The sequence below is a fragment of the Oryctolagus cuniculus genome, chromosome 10 (assembly GCF_051225735.1).
Source record: "Oryctolagus cuniculus isolate XC-2025 breed Fujian yellow rabbit chromosome 10, ASM5122573v1, whole genome shotgun sequence".
In the NCBI taxonomy this organism is placed as follows: domain Eukaryota; kingdom Metazoa; phylum Chordata; class Mammalia; order Lagomorpha; family Leporidae; genus Oryctolagus; species Oryctolagus cuniculus.
The window spans coordinates 82,247,800-82,265,207 of NC_142876.1; the positions used below are offsets into that span (position 1 = coordinate 82,247,800).

The 17,408-nt window shown below is 39.4% G+C and overlaps 1 protein-coding gene across 2 annotated transcripts in view; it reads right to left on the reverse strand.

The window, feature by feature from the left end:
- Window positions 1-17,408, reverse strand: part of TAFA1 (TAFA chemokine like family member 1) — a 566,674-nt gene that overhangs the window by 9,340 nt on the left and 539,926 nt on the right. The gene's annotated exons all lie outside the window — the stretch shown is intronic.

Below are 17,408 nucleotides of genomic sequence, written 5' to 3' on the forward strand. Positions count from 1 at the left end.
GGGTTTATGTCCTTAGCCCAGAGCCTTGGAGAACTTCAAAGACCCAGCAAAGGAGAAAAATGAACAGACTACAAGGACAGAAGGAAAGTTGCAAAATAGAAGTCAAGAGGAATAATACCTGAGGATATTTCTTTCCAGTCAAAAGTATGGCTGATAGGATTGTGGCTTCTTTCAAATGTTTGATAGGACATGAGTGCAGCTCTCACATGCAGATCTGTTGGTTAAAAATCAGCCCTCCTTTTCAGGTTGACGTCAAGGATGGCCAGAGTAAGAAGCTGCCACCAAGTTTAGCATATATGTGTTTTGATAATGAGATTCTAGAACCAGCTACTAGAACCACTCAAGGCAAATCAAGAAGCTCCACATCCCTCTTCAAGTTCTGAGTGAAAAATAGTTTCTACCTAAGCACCGGTCATTTCTGCAGCTCCTCGAGGCCTTTGCTCTGCTCAGATTCAGATGGACTTTGCTATTTGGAAGCATCAAGTCATGAGCCTTGTTTGTTTTATGAGACTTCCCAATGGGCTGTTTTGGCACTGGGCCAAGACTCTTATCTACTTCTTTATATTCTCATCCATCAATACCCACATCCCAAAGAGGAGTCTCCACCATGGTGTTTAATCCTCACACTGACAAAGAAATCAAGTGACATCTGTTAATGCCACAGGAGATCCATGTTAAAATGGAATGGAGTAAACTCTGCAGTTATCAGGTGCACGTGGGAATTGGCTACTCACTCAGCGTTCGGCAGACAGTAGAGTGCCTCCTTAAAAGCGCAATGATTTAAACATGAAGACATCTGTGTTTAGGTGTTCCTTCTATGCTTTCTTTGTTTTGGTCTTTCCCTCCCTTAAAATTCGGTATTCCTCAATTTTCACTTTGAGTGAAATTATCATGTAGGGTTACATATGCAAACTCAGATGTACTTGGGACAACACCTGGCTCCCGGCTTTGGCCTGCCCAGCCCTGGATGGTGCCTCCATGTGGGGAGTAGACTTACAGATGGAAGGCCTCTCTGTCTCCCTCCCCCTGTTACTCTGCCTTCAAATAAAATAATAAAAAAAAAGTCAGGTGTACTCTATTATTTTGTCAATTTAAGAAATTTTTCAAAAAATGATTTTTCCATGTTTTATTTTTTGCCTTACATGTGAGCCAGGCCAGTACATTTCAATTGCACCTTCATTGGATCTGGTGAGCAAGGCATCACACATGTGATAAAACCTTGTTAATAGTCCAGTCAATATGAGCAATAACAAGATATTTTGATAAAACAGAGTGAAACGGAAGACAGAAATCCTCTACTGCATCCAAACCCTTTAAGAGTACAAAATGATTCTAAGAGTTCTTCATTTTTATTTATTTATTTGCATTTTAATAGCATAGGTTATATCTAGGCATGAGGCAGTGGAAAACTGTTGACCTGGTCAAAAAGACTTATTTGACTATGTCACCACTTTAAGAAACAACTTTTAAGAAAAGCACGTGTTTGGGTGGCAAGAACAACACACAAAGTGTTGAAAGGGGTTAAAAATTATAAAAATTTGTGGGAAAGTAAGATAAAAATCAGCAGTATTTTTTGAAAAGCCATTATCGGAAGCTGCCTTTTGGCTGGCACTTCCTTAGAAACAGTCCAGGCACATTTATTACCACATACGATGTGTATTCTTGATAGCCTGCCTCCTATTTCAATATCACTGCCCTGAAAATGAGGGGCATTAGGACTGGAAACTCTCTCAGCGCGTATCTGAGATGAAAGAGCTGGTCCCAACACTCCTTCAATTTAGCATGCTCCATTCTTTCTGCATGAAAGCATGCCAATAAATGAACACCTGCCGATGGGGTCAGCCTTTAGTATTTTCTGCCTTCTTCTAAGAAGCCTGGGTCTTCTTCCTTTAAGTTGCTCTCTGCCCTATTGGAGCTGACCTACTTTGATGCATGCTAACAAAGTAGTTTCCTTTTTTTTTCCCAGCATGAATGTCTCCTAAATGAAAATGTAGACAGTAGGAAAAAAAAGGTCTCGAAACCCTACATATCATCTTTAATTTAAAATTTGTAATGATCCACTGGCTCAAGGGAGAAAAGAAAAGCCTTTCTAAATAAAAATGTCCTCAGACCTGCTTATAATATCTAAAAATTCATGTGACAGTTGCCTCTCCTAAACAGAGTTTTATGATCTGGCACTATCTTCTGGCTTATTCGAATCTAGTTCATTCTTTCGGTGTTGCTTTTGTAAAAATGCTATTGAGCCAATCTTTTTTTTTTTTTTCTTTGACAGGCAGAGTGGACAGTGAGAGAGAGAGACAGAGAGAAAGGTCTTCCTTTTGCCGTTGGTTCACCCTCCAATGGCCGCCACTACCAGTGCGCTGTGGCCAGCGCATCGCGGTGATCCGAAGGCAGGAGCCAGGTGCTTCTCCTGGTCTCCCATGGGGTGCAGGGCCCAATGACTTGGGCCATCCTCCACTGCACTCCTGGGCCATAGCAGAGAGCTGGCCTGGAAGAGGGGCAACTGGGACAGAATCTGGCGCCCCGACCGGGACTAGAACCCTGTGTGCCGGCGCCACAAGGCAGAGGATTAGCCTATTGAGCCACGGCGCTGGCCTTGAGCCAATCTTGTTTATGATTTAAGTGTTATTGTGATCATTTAGAAATATATCTCTTGGGGCTGGTGCTGTGGTATAGTGGATAAAGCTGCTGCCTGCAGTGCCAGCATCTCAAAAGAGCACAGGTTCGAGTTCCAGCTGCTCCTCTTCCCATCCAGCTCTCTGCTATGGCCTGGGAAAGCAGTAGAAGGTGGCCCAAGTCCTTGGGCCCCTGCACCTGCATGGGAGACCCAGAGGAAGCTCCTGGCTCCTGGCTTCGGATCGGCACAGCCTCAGCCATTGCGGCCATCTGGGGAGTGAACCAGCGGATGGAAGACCTGTCTCTGTCTCTACCTCTGTCTGTAACTCTTTCAAATAAATAAAATAAAAAATCTTAAAAAAAAAGATAAAGAAACTTTGTCCTCCTTAGCCCCTTCTCACACACATATAGGCTATTTTCTAACTATCTACCTAAAATTCACCTTTCAAGAGAGGTTAACTCATAAAATCCGTGTGTGTGTGTATGTGGAGAGAGAGAGAGAGAAAGAGTTAGAGGGGAGGGGGGGAAGAGAGAGAGAGAGAGAGAGAGAGAGAGAGAGAGACTCTGCTGAGTAAAATAATTCTATTGTATTACTAATGACAATGAATTTCATATCAAACACAAATACTCAGGGAACATAAAAACATGTAGTTTCTTGTAAAATTAAATTAACTCAGGGCAGGCATTTGGTACAAGCTGTTAAGTGATTACTTAGGAAGCCCATATTCCATATTAGAGTGCCTGGTTCAAGTCCCCACTTTTCTACTTCCAATCTGGCTTCATGCTAATAGGCATGCTAGAAGGCAGGAGATGATGACTTAAGTACTTGGGTGAAATGGATTGAGTTCCAGGATCCTCATTTCATTTCAGCCCTTTCAGACTGTTGTGAGCATTTGGGGAGTGAACCAGCAGGTGGAAGATGTCTCAAATAAAATAAGTAAAAGTTTTAAAAATTAAATTGAGAAAATCAACTGGGCAAGAGAAAGTTTACCCTACTTGGTTTTGTGTGGTCTGAGCCACACATTGCTTGATGTCATTAGTCACAGCGTTTTAATGTACTTCCTAAAAGTGAGCATTTTTGAAGTCAAGAGAAACTTGTGAGGTAGAAGAGTAGCTGCTCTACAAACCTTTTATTTCCTACAGGAACTTAATTATGTTATAAAAACTTTCTTTTGTCTAATTATTATTTAACAAAGATCTTTAAGGTCCCTTTTAACCCTATACTGTTCTGAGATTTGCTCTATGAAATGTGCCATGTTCAGGGAAACATCTGTTACTCAAGTGTTTCAAGAATGTTCATCCTTCCTTGAGTCATTCCTAAAAACACTAAACCCACTTTAATCAAGAATCTTGATGTCTTCCTTCTGCTGGGTCATTTTTACAGAGCAAAAGAGACTATAAAAGGAGAATCAATCCATCTTTCACCACAATCTCTAAATGCAGTAGAAATCCTTTTGTCTTTTGTTGTTGTTTTTACCATTGTCCACTTATTAGGCATTTTCCATGGAAATACAGTGAGATACTAATAAATAAACATTATATTATATTGCCTAACATCTGCAGGCCCATATTTTATCATTTCAACAAATAATATTTGACTCTCAATTCAGCAACTGTTCAAAGTAATATCTAATACACTGAGTGATTAAATAAAGAACATGACATAGTCCCTGACCTGAACTCTTATACTTCAGCCCTGGGTTTCTCAGTGTGGGACATTACTGTCATTTTGGCATGAATTACAGAAAGGAGGTAGGGATGAGCAATGACCTCTTCCCTCAGCACATGTGTTATTGTGCTGAAAATCAGACTTGAAACTCATGGGAGAGTAAAAGGATAAAACTTGAATATGACTGTGGAAGGTCTTAAAACAAGAAGCTTGAGTTTTTTTTTTTTTAATGTATGCATGAGTTAATGAAGATTCTAGAATCTAGATGCAATGAGTCAAAGGAAGACATGACTAAAACGTGGCTGGGGGAGTTGAATGTGTCAGTGGTGTGAAAGATGGAACAAAGAAAAAGAATCTGGCAGAAGAGCCAGGTAAGTGTCATGGTATTCAAAAAGAGAAGGAACAAGGTTGTGATTCTGGATGCTTGCTCTAGAACTGTGAAGAAGCGGTGAAACTGATGTAGGACAACTGAAGCAATGTTGCAGTCAGGAACTCAACCATCTTCATTGTAACCCTAACTGCACTGGCCTTGGGTGCCTGTCTCTTCTTAGTAGACAACAGACTTCTCTTGGACTAGTGATCAGACTGCATTCATCTCTGAATGGCAAAGATGGGTTTGAAATTTGCAGATGAAAATTAAATAAAACAAAAGCAGTGCTTACAGTAGAGTAGTGCTTATGTGAGGATATCAGCAGCACTTATATATTAATTTATAAGCCACTAGACTGAGTGTGACATTCAGTTAATATTCAATAAATATTAGCTATCATCATCTTTGTTGGTGTCTTTACTTTTATTACTCTAAGGGATAAAATCTCTCCAAATAGAAAAGGCAATGCTTCACAAATTTAGAGAGCAAACCATTGTTGTTCAATATTATGCCAAACTCTCAGCTTGCTTTTATGACTTACGAGGGTTTGAGCATAAATTAAATGGTTGAACATATGATTATATTCATGTTCCCAGAAGTAGGTTATAAGTACATCAATCAAGACAAATTTCCAGCCTCATTTTTATGCAACCTGTCATGCAATTTAAGGCAATATCTAGGACTTCATTAAAGGGAGGGGACAGCTCTTCAGCCTCCCTTTTTGCACAGGTTGTTGGAACAGCTGTTACAATGCTTTTCTTCAAAAGACCTGCAGTGGCTCCCTGTGTGTTATTGTCTTTATCAAAGCAAACAGAAAATTAAAGGCACTGCATACATTTCCCTGCAGTCACTTCAAACTCTCTCTCACCAGCACATGTTTAAGGCCAGGATCCATTTTGGAGTCATTGTGTATTGGTTAAGCCTCTAAGCTCCTGGGTATGTTGATAGAAGGATATGGTTTGAATCTTAAATTCATCACCTACTAGTAGCATAGTTTTGGAAAGTTAAAAACTCAGTTGCCTCACATACAGATGGAGTTATTAAAATCACAGCTGGTTCTTATAAATTTGAGATGCGATAAGGCACTTTGCACAATGCCTAATAAGCTTTATGTGCAACACGTGGTGCTTATTAACATGACTTATCCACATGTCCATTATCAAGCCATGTATGCATCTATCCAATTACCTCATACAGAGTTAATGCCTTATCTTCAATGCAGGTTTACATTAATTCTGAGATACATTTTTTTTTACAGATGGAATTGGATTTCTTTATAGAATCTACAATATTTCTTAAACATAGATTTAACTGCTGCTGATGGAATTGATTAGTAGTGCACTTCTTCTACAAATTCTTTTTCTTTAAGATTTATTTATTTATTTGCAAGTCAGAGTTACACAGAGAAAGGAGGGGCAGAGAGAAAGAGAGAGAGAGAGAGAAGAGAGAGATGTCTTCCATCCGATGGTTCACTCCCCAGTTGGCCACAATGGCTGGAGCTGCGCTGATCTGAAGCCAGGAGCCAGAAGCCGGGAAGTGGCAGCAAGAGGAGTTCTCAAAGATGAAGTAATATAATCACTAAGTAATGAAAATGTTTCTTCTATTATAACAAATAAGAATATATATAACGATATAAAAGGCCAACTTCACACAAATTTTAAGAGAAAGCCTAAAGTGGCAAGAAATCTCTTACTTGTGATGGGCTGTTTCAAGCTGTCTTACCACAATACAGGGTGTCAGCTTCTACTTATTTGAAAATAGGTCCTCTTCTTGGGGGACAGGGACTTTTCAGGGTCTTTGAAAAATTTTTGCCAACTCAAGGATACTCCTAATTACTGCCAACAATTCTCCTTTTCTCACACTAGGTGCCAGGGGTGGAGTGCCTGACTTAATACGTACATTCAATATGCAATTACACTGGCCTGGAGTCTACTTATAAACCAAACACTAGGTTTTAGTCTGGCTTTCAAAGTTTCATTTTAGAAGTAAATTCAATTATTTGCATTTTTGCTTCTGTGTAGCAACCTAATTATTAATTAATGGTTAAGAAAGAACACATCGAATCATGCTTACCAAATACATTTCCACTCTATATCCCTTGTATCTTTGAATTTAACTTTCTCCATTTAAAATATTTAGGAATGACCCTGAAGTTGAGAGCAGACATTAATTTGCAGCTTTATTGAGGCCCAGATGTTTCCGATGTGCTTTATACAGTCAGCCAAAGAAAACGTTATGTTTTTTCCACCTTGCTTTTAGAAGTAATACATATTCCTTTCTAAGTTTCAAAGAATACAGGTAATTATCCGAAGGAAAATAAATATCACCCATGATCCTATTTGGTAGAGGCATACTGTTATATTTGGGTATGTTTTCTTACAAACTTAGAAATGGCTCATTGAGGAATATATTAGTACAAAAGAATTTTCCCAATTTTTGTAAAAGTACTTTAGGAGGGTATTATTAGAGTCGATAACACAGTTTTTGTTAGAATTGCTACAGATTTACCATAATCAAATAATGTCAGTTAAGTACTCTTTCCTCTTTTCACATGTAAGGCAATTGCTTCAACGGTTATTGATATATTAAAATATTGCTTTTGGTTGATTCTACTTTGCAACGGATCATACATATTAAATTATGCCCAGAAAATTCCTGGCATCAAGTTTATTTGCAAAGCTCGTGCTCACAGTCTTGGCAGTAATGGGATAGTTGTACACTGATTGTAAGGTCTTTCATTTTAATCTCACTTCCACTAGAGAAGATTGATATAAATAAAATTTAAATAGAAAACACATTTCAGACGGCAGCAGTGAAAAAGACTTTGTCAGCCTAAGAAAAGGTATCAATTTTCTCTACTTTATTCAATAAGTTGTGAGTCATTTTCCAAATGGATTAGATTAAAGGAAAGTTCAAATACCCAGTGAGATGCTCTTGGCACTGATGGAGACTTTTAGACAAGGGAGAAAGAACAGGGCACACAAAACCTTTTAGGCCACTTCAGATCTATAAAAATTGATACCAACTAGGGAAGAAGTGTCTCTAACCCCGAACTCACCTATTGCCTCAGAAGCCAAATCCTGGGGAATTGAATGAGACACATTGGTTCTCTTATTTTATTAAGGTGTCATGGGTGGCTGAGTGAATTACAACTGAGAACATGGAGCCTTTAGGAGGCTTGAGGTCTGAATAAAAGCTCCTGGCTCCCAGGGCTTTATATGCCTCTCTCACAGACCCTGGTGAATGCGCTAACGCAGATGTTTAATAAAATAAGGGGAAAACATGATACAATATCTGCTCCTACAGTCTCTGGGGCAGACCAATGCCTTCAGGTTTGTTGTAATTAATTGAACTTCACAAAATATGATTTGACTTTCATGTAAAGATGAAATGTGTAAATCTTGATCATAAAGCACTCTTGAATCTGATTTGTATGTGTTTGAAATGGGAAAAAATTGATAATCAATTATTTCTGTAACTTGGCAAAAAGTGCTCAGTAGCCCTGTGGAAAACCCCTTTCTTCATCAGTCCCTTGAGAAGTGGAAAGTAATAATTAACTGCTTTTCTTTTTTTTCTGATGAAAAGCTTATGATTACCATGGTTATTTTTGTGAAGTTGTCTGGGTTGTTAGGAAGAGTTTAGCTTTACTTATCAAAAAAAATTTATATACCATCTTCTCTATGCTTGGCATTATTTAATACAGGAGCAGTCTGAGCTACAGAAAAAGCATACCCGAACTTTCACCTGAGCTTTAAAATAGACGGGGAAATGAGTGATGACATAATATTCTTATTTTTACATACTTAACTGCAATAATAACAAATTCTCTGCTTTAAAAAAAGAGAGCTGGAATCAGACTATAGAGACAGCCCGCGCACATAGGAAAAGGAAACCTCCAGTATTGACACTTTGCAATTTACTTGTTCATGGCAACAATGGCATCAAGAAAGCTGAAATGTCAAAGGATGCCAGGAATACGAATGTGGCAAGGTTTCAGATATCTATCTGCAAAAGGTTTGGAATCACAGCTCTATTGCCTCAAACCACACATCCCCTACTCTTCTGGCTGAATTTCACAGCTGTAAATTGGAAGCCAGATGGAACACTTTACCGAAAGTCAATAGTAAAACCTAGAAACTTGGAACAGTTCTTTCCAATCTGGTGGCTGAGAACTCCAGGGTGGTGGGGAGCATGGTGGCAGTTGGACAGCTTATTTTACTAGCAGTCATGATTTAGCAATGCTGATCCATTTTTCAAAATTTACCATCTATTACTGTCAGGTAATATTAATTTCTCATTTTCTGATTGCAGAAAAGGCCACGAATTCTTTCCCTTCTCCCAAGACCACTCACACCTTTGCAGAATGACTTGACTCCTGATGTCATAAAGAAAGATAGAGCATCCTCCCAGCCCTTCTGCTTGGGTTTGACCCTGTGATTTGACCAATCAGATATCAGCAAACATGATACAAGGAGAGGTTTGAAAGTATTTGTGCTTGGGGCTTGCTCTTTGTGCAACCTTGTTTAGCCCTAACTGAGCTAGCTGGGACCAAAGGAACTACCCAACACAAAATCACCTACCCAACACAAAATCACCAGTGTTACATTTTTGTTGCTTTAAGCATTCATTATGAAAAGATTTATTACACAGCAAACAGAAATGACATGAATAGCAAGAAAATATCCTTTTAAAATGAATACATCTAAGTAAATTTAAAGAAAAACATCAAGCAAATAATGAAAAAAGACAATGTACTGGTATAACAAAAATTTGAGGATAGTATGAGTGTGACAGAAGCTTTGGAAATCTGATGTAAGATTGTTAGGTATTCTTCACCTAAATCCAACAAGTGGACCCATTCAATGTGATGCATACTGTGGAAAATGTATATTACAAAAAAAACCTGCACAGATTTAATATTTTTTGCAGCACAGATATCTTTTAGTTTCATTTTCCACAAAATTTTACAAAAAGACTTATTTATTCATTTGAGAGCCAGAGTTACACAGAAAAAAGGAAAAGCAGAGAGAGAGAGAGAGAGAGAGAGAGAGAGAGAGAGAAGGTTCTATTTGCTGGTTCACTCTACAATGGCCCAATGGCCATATCAGCCAGGGCTGGGTCAGGCCAAAGCCAGGATCCAGGATCCAGGAGCCAGGAGCCAGGAGCCAGGAGCCAGGAGCCAGGAGCCAGCAGCCAGGAGCTTCTTCCTGGTCTCCCATGTGGGTGCAGAGCACCAAGCACTTAGACCATGTTCCTCTGCTTGCCAAGGAGCATTAGCAGGAAGCTGGATTGGAAGTGGAGCAGCCAGGACTTGAACTGGCCCCTGTATGGGATGGCTGCATTGCAGGCAGTGGCTTAACTCACTACTCCAAAATGCCGGCCCCTCCACAAACTATCTGAAGTCCACTTGTATATGTGCTTTCTTCTTGTATTTAAAAGGAAGCAGGAATCATATCAGAGTAAGTATCAATGCAAAGAAAATCTAGGCCTTTGAAAATGAAAATTAAACATAACCCAGACATTCATATCCCCAGTAGACTTAAATATCAAGGCAACAAGTAGATGAAAATGATTTAGTACAGTAGATCATTATTAAGACTGTTATTTTAGGGGCTGGTGCTGTGGCATAGAGGGTTAGGCCTCCAGCTGTGGTGCTGGCATCCTATATGGCTGACAGTTCCAGTTCCAGCTGCTCCACTTCTGATCCAGCTTCCTGCTAATGTTCCTCAGAGAGCAGCAGAGGGCAGCCCAAGTGCTTGGGCCCCTGAAGCTATGTGAAAGACCTCAAAGAGGCTCCTGGCTCCTGGCTTCAGCCTAGCCCTAGCCATGTGGCCATTTGTGGAGTGAACCAGTAGATGGAAATTTCTCTTCTCTCTCCTCTGTGTCTCTGCCTTTCAAATAAATGAAGAGATCATTTAAAAAAGAGTGTTATTTTAGTATTCATATTTTAATGGGATATTTTATTTGAATCAAATGCAAGTGTATATATGAATTTTTGCCTCTTAAAGCATTCATGTAAGAATTAAGCCTCTTCCTAGTATCTCCATCATCCTCTCCTCCCATAGAAACACATATCCTTTTCCCACTGCATTTGAAATGTCTAAATCCTGGCATAGGGGCAGTCTCTGAAATACTCCAATCACCCAGAAATAGACCTGGAAGCCTTGTTCTTTCTGATCCAGTGACTCTGAATGGAATCTTGTGGCCAGAATCTTTCTCTCTCATTCTTGTGTACCATCACACATTGCAAGTGTATGGCAAGTGTAGGCTTTTAACTTCTTACCAACTCAAATGACATACTTACTGTCATTGAGAATGTGAGAAATGACCCACATGACTTACACCTGGTCTAACGAAGTTTAATGAAAGGGCAACGACAGATATTATGTATACTCAGCCCGTCATGTATACTCCACAGCTAAAGAATTTCCTGAAAAATATTTAAATACCTACAATGCTTTTATACTTCTACTTGACTTACTCAAAGACAGAAAGCCTAGATTCACTTCTTTGTTGGCCTCCCAAAATGAGCAAAGAAATCTCACGGCTCCCAAACTGTGGGGTTGTATCCCCTTTTCCTTCATGAGTGCTATTTGTGTCTTTGTTGCTCCACTCAATGGATTAATGACACCTTCACATCCAAGAAAATAATCTGCATGAGAAATAGCTAGATAGCATGCCAAATAGCTAAATATCTCTGAGTTCATCTTTGAGACCAAAATAAACTTACCTTTTAATCTCATTTTTCCACAAACTACCACACTGGACCAAACTTAAGTATTCCATTTTTAAAGCTTCGATAGTATTATGTTCCTGTTTTCTTCATATAGTTTAAATGTTTTTTTACCTAACATATCACCAATCTGCACAATTCTTGAGGCCAGGGATTGTACATTTCCAGTTGTGTATTTAAAGCACCAAGCAGAGAACCTGACACACAGAAACTGTAGCCGGCATTGTAAATTGGCTACAGCAGAGCCATTCTGTAACCCACTCTCCCTTGATACTTTCCACTCTAGCAGCTAGACACAAAAATAATTGCTTTACGAGCTTTCCTTGTGGCTGACTTGGTCCTATGATCAAATTCTGATCTATGAAAGTAAACAAAAGTCTGCTGGGGAGGTTGTTCTAGAAAAGGCTTTGATTTGCTGTTAAAAAGACAGTCACTGCTGGCCTAGTGCTCCATCTTCCTACTTCCAGTCTTGAATGCTTCTATGACAGTTGTAACCCCTGCAGCCATCATGAAAGACAGATCAGGAAAGTCACTGCAATGCTGGCACTTATGTCACTGAACCAAGTCAGTAATCCATATCTCTGGACTTCCTGTCATACAGAAAAAAAATCAGTTCCTAGTGTTCAAGCTACTACACTTGTGCATCATGTTACTTGCTACCTAACATAATCATACATAAAAACCAAAGGAACTCAAAGAACATTTGTGGACCAGTTGAATGAATCCAGTGGTTGGACTGCATTAAAGCCAGGTCACTGCTGCTTTCTACCCACTCAGTGTTGAATATGCCCAATGGATGAAAAAGGATTTTTTGTGCTATAGTTCAGAAATTTGGGCCTGTCAGTTAATATGCCCACATCTTGTATCAGAGTGCCTGGGTTTGAAATCACCTCTGACTCCTAATTCTGGCTTCTGCTAACTCAGACCCTGGGAAACAGCAGTGATGGCTTAAGTCACTGAGTTCTTGCCACCCATGTAGGGGTCTACGATTGAGTTCCTGGCTCTCAGCTTCAGGCAATCCTAGCCATTGCAGGCATTTGGGTAACGAAACAGCAGATGGGATAATTCTCTTTCTGTGTCTGTTTCTGTCTATCTCTGTCTCTCTCTCTGTCTCTCTGTCTCTCTGTTTCTCTCTCTCTTCTCTGCCTCTTAGATAAAGGCACAAATATTTTAAAATATTTGGAAGTTCAGTTGACCACCAGACAGCACTGAGAGTGGCTTGCTTGCTTTATTCTATGTCTCTCCACTAAGCATGCACATGGAGATTGTCTTTCATGACACACCAGATGCAGAAGCTACAGAAACAACACAGCTGTATGTAAATTGGGCATTTTCCTGGCACACTACAGTGTCAGTATAAAGTCTGACTTTCTTAATTACAATCCAGATCGGCTCACAATGGAAAAATACTAACTGTTATGGTCTAGAGAAGCTAAATTCAATTTTACTAAACAATTAAGATGCATTTCAATGTCTTTGCTACTATTTCAGCAGAAGAGAAATGCATAGAGGAATTTGTCCTCTGGTATTTTCTGAGGCTTTGCTGTAGCACAAGAAAGAAATCAGAAGAGGACTTAAAGGCAACCACCACTACCATCATCAATGGCAAAAATAACAATAGCAAAAAACAAAAACAACAAGAAAAGAAAAGGCCAGTGGTATTTATTATTGGTCTGTGTAAAACCATTTTCTGTTCTATCAGGGACAGGCTGAGATCTCTTTCTACCTGAGTCTGGGCCACAGAGAGAGAATCTGAAAATCTTGGTAAATTCATATGCTTTACAGAGAAGATAGGTCTGGAGAAACTTTGCTTCCCTTGTTCTCTGAGTTTTTAAGTTGGCTCAAACCCAAGAGCCAGGCTCAAAAACCATTTTCATTTCACTTTCTGAGATGACAAGTTCTCTCAAAGAAAAACAATCACCCTTGTACCATGGCTTAATGTGAAATTCTGAGAAAAGGCAAACTGCCTTTTCTTATAAGATTCCATTGAATCAAAAGATCCTCCTTGGTCAAGAAGGAATATACCCAAATCACTTCATCTCAATTCTGAGTCTTCTGTAACTCTTCCTGAATAATGTCTCCCTGCCCCCAGTTCAGAAAGGCAAGTCATATACAATATGTAGGTCCTGAATGTTTGTTATGGGCTGAATGTTTGTGACCATATTCTGCACCCCCTCCAATTAACATGCTGAAATTCTAAGCTGCAATATGATGATATTAAGAGGTAAGGCTTTTGGTGTATAATTAGATTATGTGACTACAGCCCTCAAGGATGGGGTTAGTGTTCTTCGAAAGGAGCCCCACACAACTCACTTTACTTATTGACGTTTGAGGCAACAACAAGAAATTGGAAGCCTACGACCCAGGAGAGGATCCTCATAAGAACTCAAATATGTTGCCAGTGTGGTCTCAGACTTCCAGGCTTCCAGAACTATGAGCAATAAATCTCAGCAGTTTCTAAGCCACCCAGTGTATAGTCTGTGGTAAGCAGCCCCAACTAATTAAGGCAGCCCATAGTATATACACATCAACTCATTTATGAAATGCATCATGCTAATCACACTAGTTAACATAAACCCGTGAGACAACCATTAGCAACTGTGTCCATGCATTTGGGGTATTATAAAAAATTGCCATCAAATAGGTAGCTTATGAAATATAATCATTGATTTCCAGCAGTTTTGGAGGCTGGGAAGTTTAAGAACAGGACATTGGTAGGCAGACTCGTCAGATGAGGACACAGTGACATAGATGGCATTTTCTCAATTAATCTCCACATGGCAGACAGAAACAAGGCAGTTCTTTAGAGCTGCTACCTATAAAGTCATTATTTCCACCCATGATGACTCTGTCCCATGATCAAATCAGCCCCAAAGACCCTCATCTCCTAATGTCACCCTCTGGTAAATTTTCAGAAACATTTAGACAATAGCAGCACTCTTCTAAACAGTTCTTCATACACTGTATTCTAGGACAAGAAGTTGAACATCCTGATATGAACAGACCCGTATTTCTGCTCCTAGTACTTGGATAAGACAAATGACTGACATTTAAAGTAAAATTTAGTCTTATCACTTATGCATGGGAACTTCAGAAAGGTCATGCAAAAATGGAATTAAAAATACCAAAAATAAAAGCTTTATTTTTCAACATAATCTCCATCAAGTTCAAGATACTTTTATAAGAAATTATTATCACATTATTATTAACTGTAGAAAAAAAGGGGGTGCCCTACAATGATTTTTTGAGGTTAGGAAACAAAACAAAACAAAGTGAGAAGGATTAAGATAGGACAGTAAGGTGGATGCTTTATGATTTCCCACACAACTCTTTCTAAACTGTCTTTGTGTCATGAGAGGAATGCTCTGATATGGGCTGTTTTCAAACTTAAATCTTATCCTTCCCAATGCCTCAAACTAGACCCTACTGAATTACTGTAGGTTCATTTGGTGCAAAAAAATTTGAGATTAAGGCATAGTTTTTTATAACACACATTTTCTGTGAACTTTTAAAGACTCTGTGTATTAATTAATAGATTTGTTATCATCTTAAGATCCCAGAGATAGACTTTTTGGAAAATGAAAATTAATGTGAAACCTGTGTTGTACACATTTTTGTATTGAGAGAAATTTGTTATCATCTTAAGGTACCAGAGATAGGCTTTTTAGAGGAGGGAACTGAGGTGAAGGATGGCTCGTAACTTGTCTATGCTCAAACATGAAGGGTGCAGGACAGGGAATCCATCACCACAAACTGTCTCCAGGGCAGGTTAGAGGTTGGAAAAGGGCTGTCTGGGATAAGTGCTAAAAGACAAACAGGAATTTTCATTCAACAAAAGAGATCTGGGTAATCGCAGTGGAAGTCAACTTGTGCATAACCCAGAGGTGGGATTTCAGCAGCTCTTAATGGTTCAGCAATGATGGAGCAAAAGTGTGCATGTGCTTGTGAGTGGGGGCAGGTGACACTGCATATATTTTCAGTACTATGAAATTTGATCATAGTATTCCTAATGAGCGAGGCTTCACACGAAGGCAGTTGCTGTGGTAAATCAAAGAGGCCACAGGGATAATGGAAATGATCACTTTTGATCTGCAACAAGCACTCTTTTGTCTTAGGCAGTACTGTTTCTCCATCAGATGAATTTCCCCTCCTGGGCTATGGTTCTGCATTTGGAAACTGCAGCAGAATGGATGGCACTGGCATGAATTAATTCACTTGACAGGAGCAAGCAGTCTGTCCTCATTGAATATTTCCTTCAGTCTGGATCTCCATCAGATGCCGCCTGGAGGTTGCTTGTTTAGTATTTGCTCTGCTCTTCTCATCACAGGCCACTTGACTGCAGGCTTGTCACAAAACAAACGGGATTCTTGGTTTATAAACAAGGAGTCAGGGCAAAAGAACCTGTATCAGGCCATGACTCAAGCAAATGGCCCTATCTGATTTTAAAACACAGGCTGTCATTTTTAGGAATTCTTAAACTTCCATGAATTTATATAACAAGGAAATTTCATTTCCTTGTTGTCAGTGGAAAACTGGTATTGTTTGTTTGAAGGTCAGCGTGAAACAAACATAAAAAAAATTGCTGATTTTTAAGAAGATACCACTGTATCTTCACTAACGCAAAATCTTGAGTTGGTTTTAACAAACTGGGGATGGGAGCAGGAGTCATGGTGCAGTGGCTTGGGCTACTGCTTGGGACACCTGCATCCCATATGGGAGTGCCTTGCTTGAATTCTGGCTGCTCTGTGCTTCTGATCCAGCTTCCTGCTGGTGTGCCTGGGAGGCTGCAGATGATGACCCAGGTGCTTTGGTTCTTGTCACCCATGTAGGGAACTCAGATGGAGTTTTGGGTTCCTGGCTTCAGCCCGGTCTAGCTTGGGCTGTTGTGGGCATTTGGGGAGTGGGCCAAATGATGAAAGATGTCTCTCTTTCTCTGTCTCTCCTTCTGTCTCGGTTATTCTGTCTTTCAGATTCACACATAAATCTTTTTTAAAAAATTTGGAGATGACCAAATTTTAGAACATTGTTAAAGATCTGGCAGTAGCAAACTGAGCTTTTCTCCTTAAAGATATGATAAGAACGACAGAAGGAAATTTAAAAAGGAACAACTTATTTAATCTGTATTTCATTGCTATATATAGCCACCTCTTTAATTTCCTCAAATGATCTCATTTATCATCAGGGTCACAACCTCTATATACTGAACACTATGCTTTCTGTTTCTGCTGCTTTTAGTAGCAAGAGAGAAAAAGCACTAGGGCTGTGGTGCTATCTGCAGGTGCCACACAATACCCTGACTGCATTCAAACCAAGTTCGCTTTTATGTAGATCAAATTTAAGAACTGGGCTCATTATGGAGGAGAGCTATAAATGAAACTATAAAATATGAAGAACTGCAGTGACATATGTAGCTTAATTTTTTTCAGCTGGTATTCACACTAACAAATGTATCCAACAACACTAACATTTCCTGGATAGCTCAGTTTTAGCAGTGTTTCCATGATGAAAAGCACCAGACAGAGAAGTTATCAGTCTAGTACGTTTAAGACTCATCGAATCACCGAATTTGGAAGACAGTTTCCAGCACCTGAATATCCAGGAAAAAATATTAAGCGACCAAATTTTATCATTGATGACCAAAAGAGAGAAAGGCTAAATTTATCCCTAAATTTCTTTAGTAAGAGGGGTTGAATGGCTTCCAATATTGCTTGAAGGACCGATGACCTTGAATGCTTTGGATTCTGAGAGAAATGAATTTCAAAATGAAATAGGAGAGAGTATGTCACTGCAGAGATGCATAGAGGCACTTTCTCATGTGAACGGAGACCAAACTTGCCTTTACTGATAAAAATGAAAATGTGAATTGAATCTGGAAGTAAGGGCTGGTGCAGCTGGGGAGCAATACTTGGCTTCCACACTTTTCAAACTCCACAGGCTACCACATTTCATGCGTTGTCAAATAGATTGGTAGTTTCAAGGGTCCCCACATTTAAGAGGTTTCTCAGGAAATAAAGAAGGGG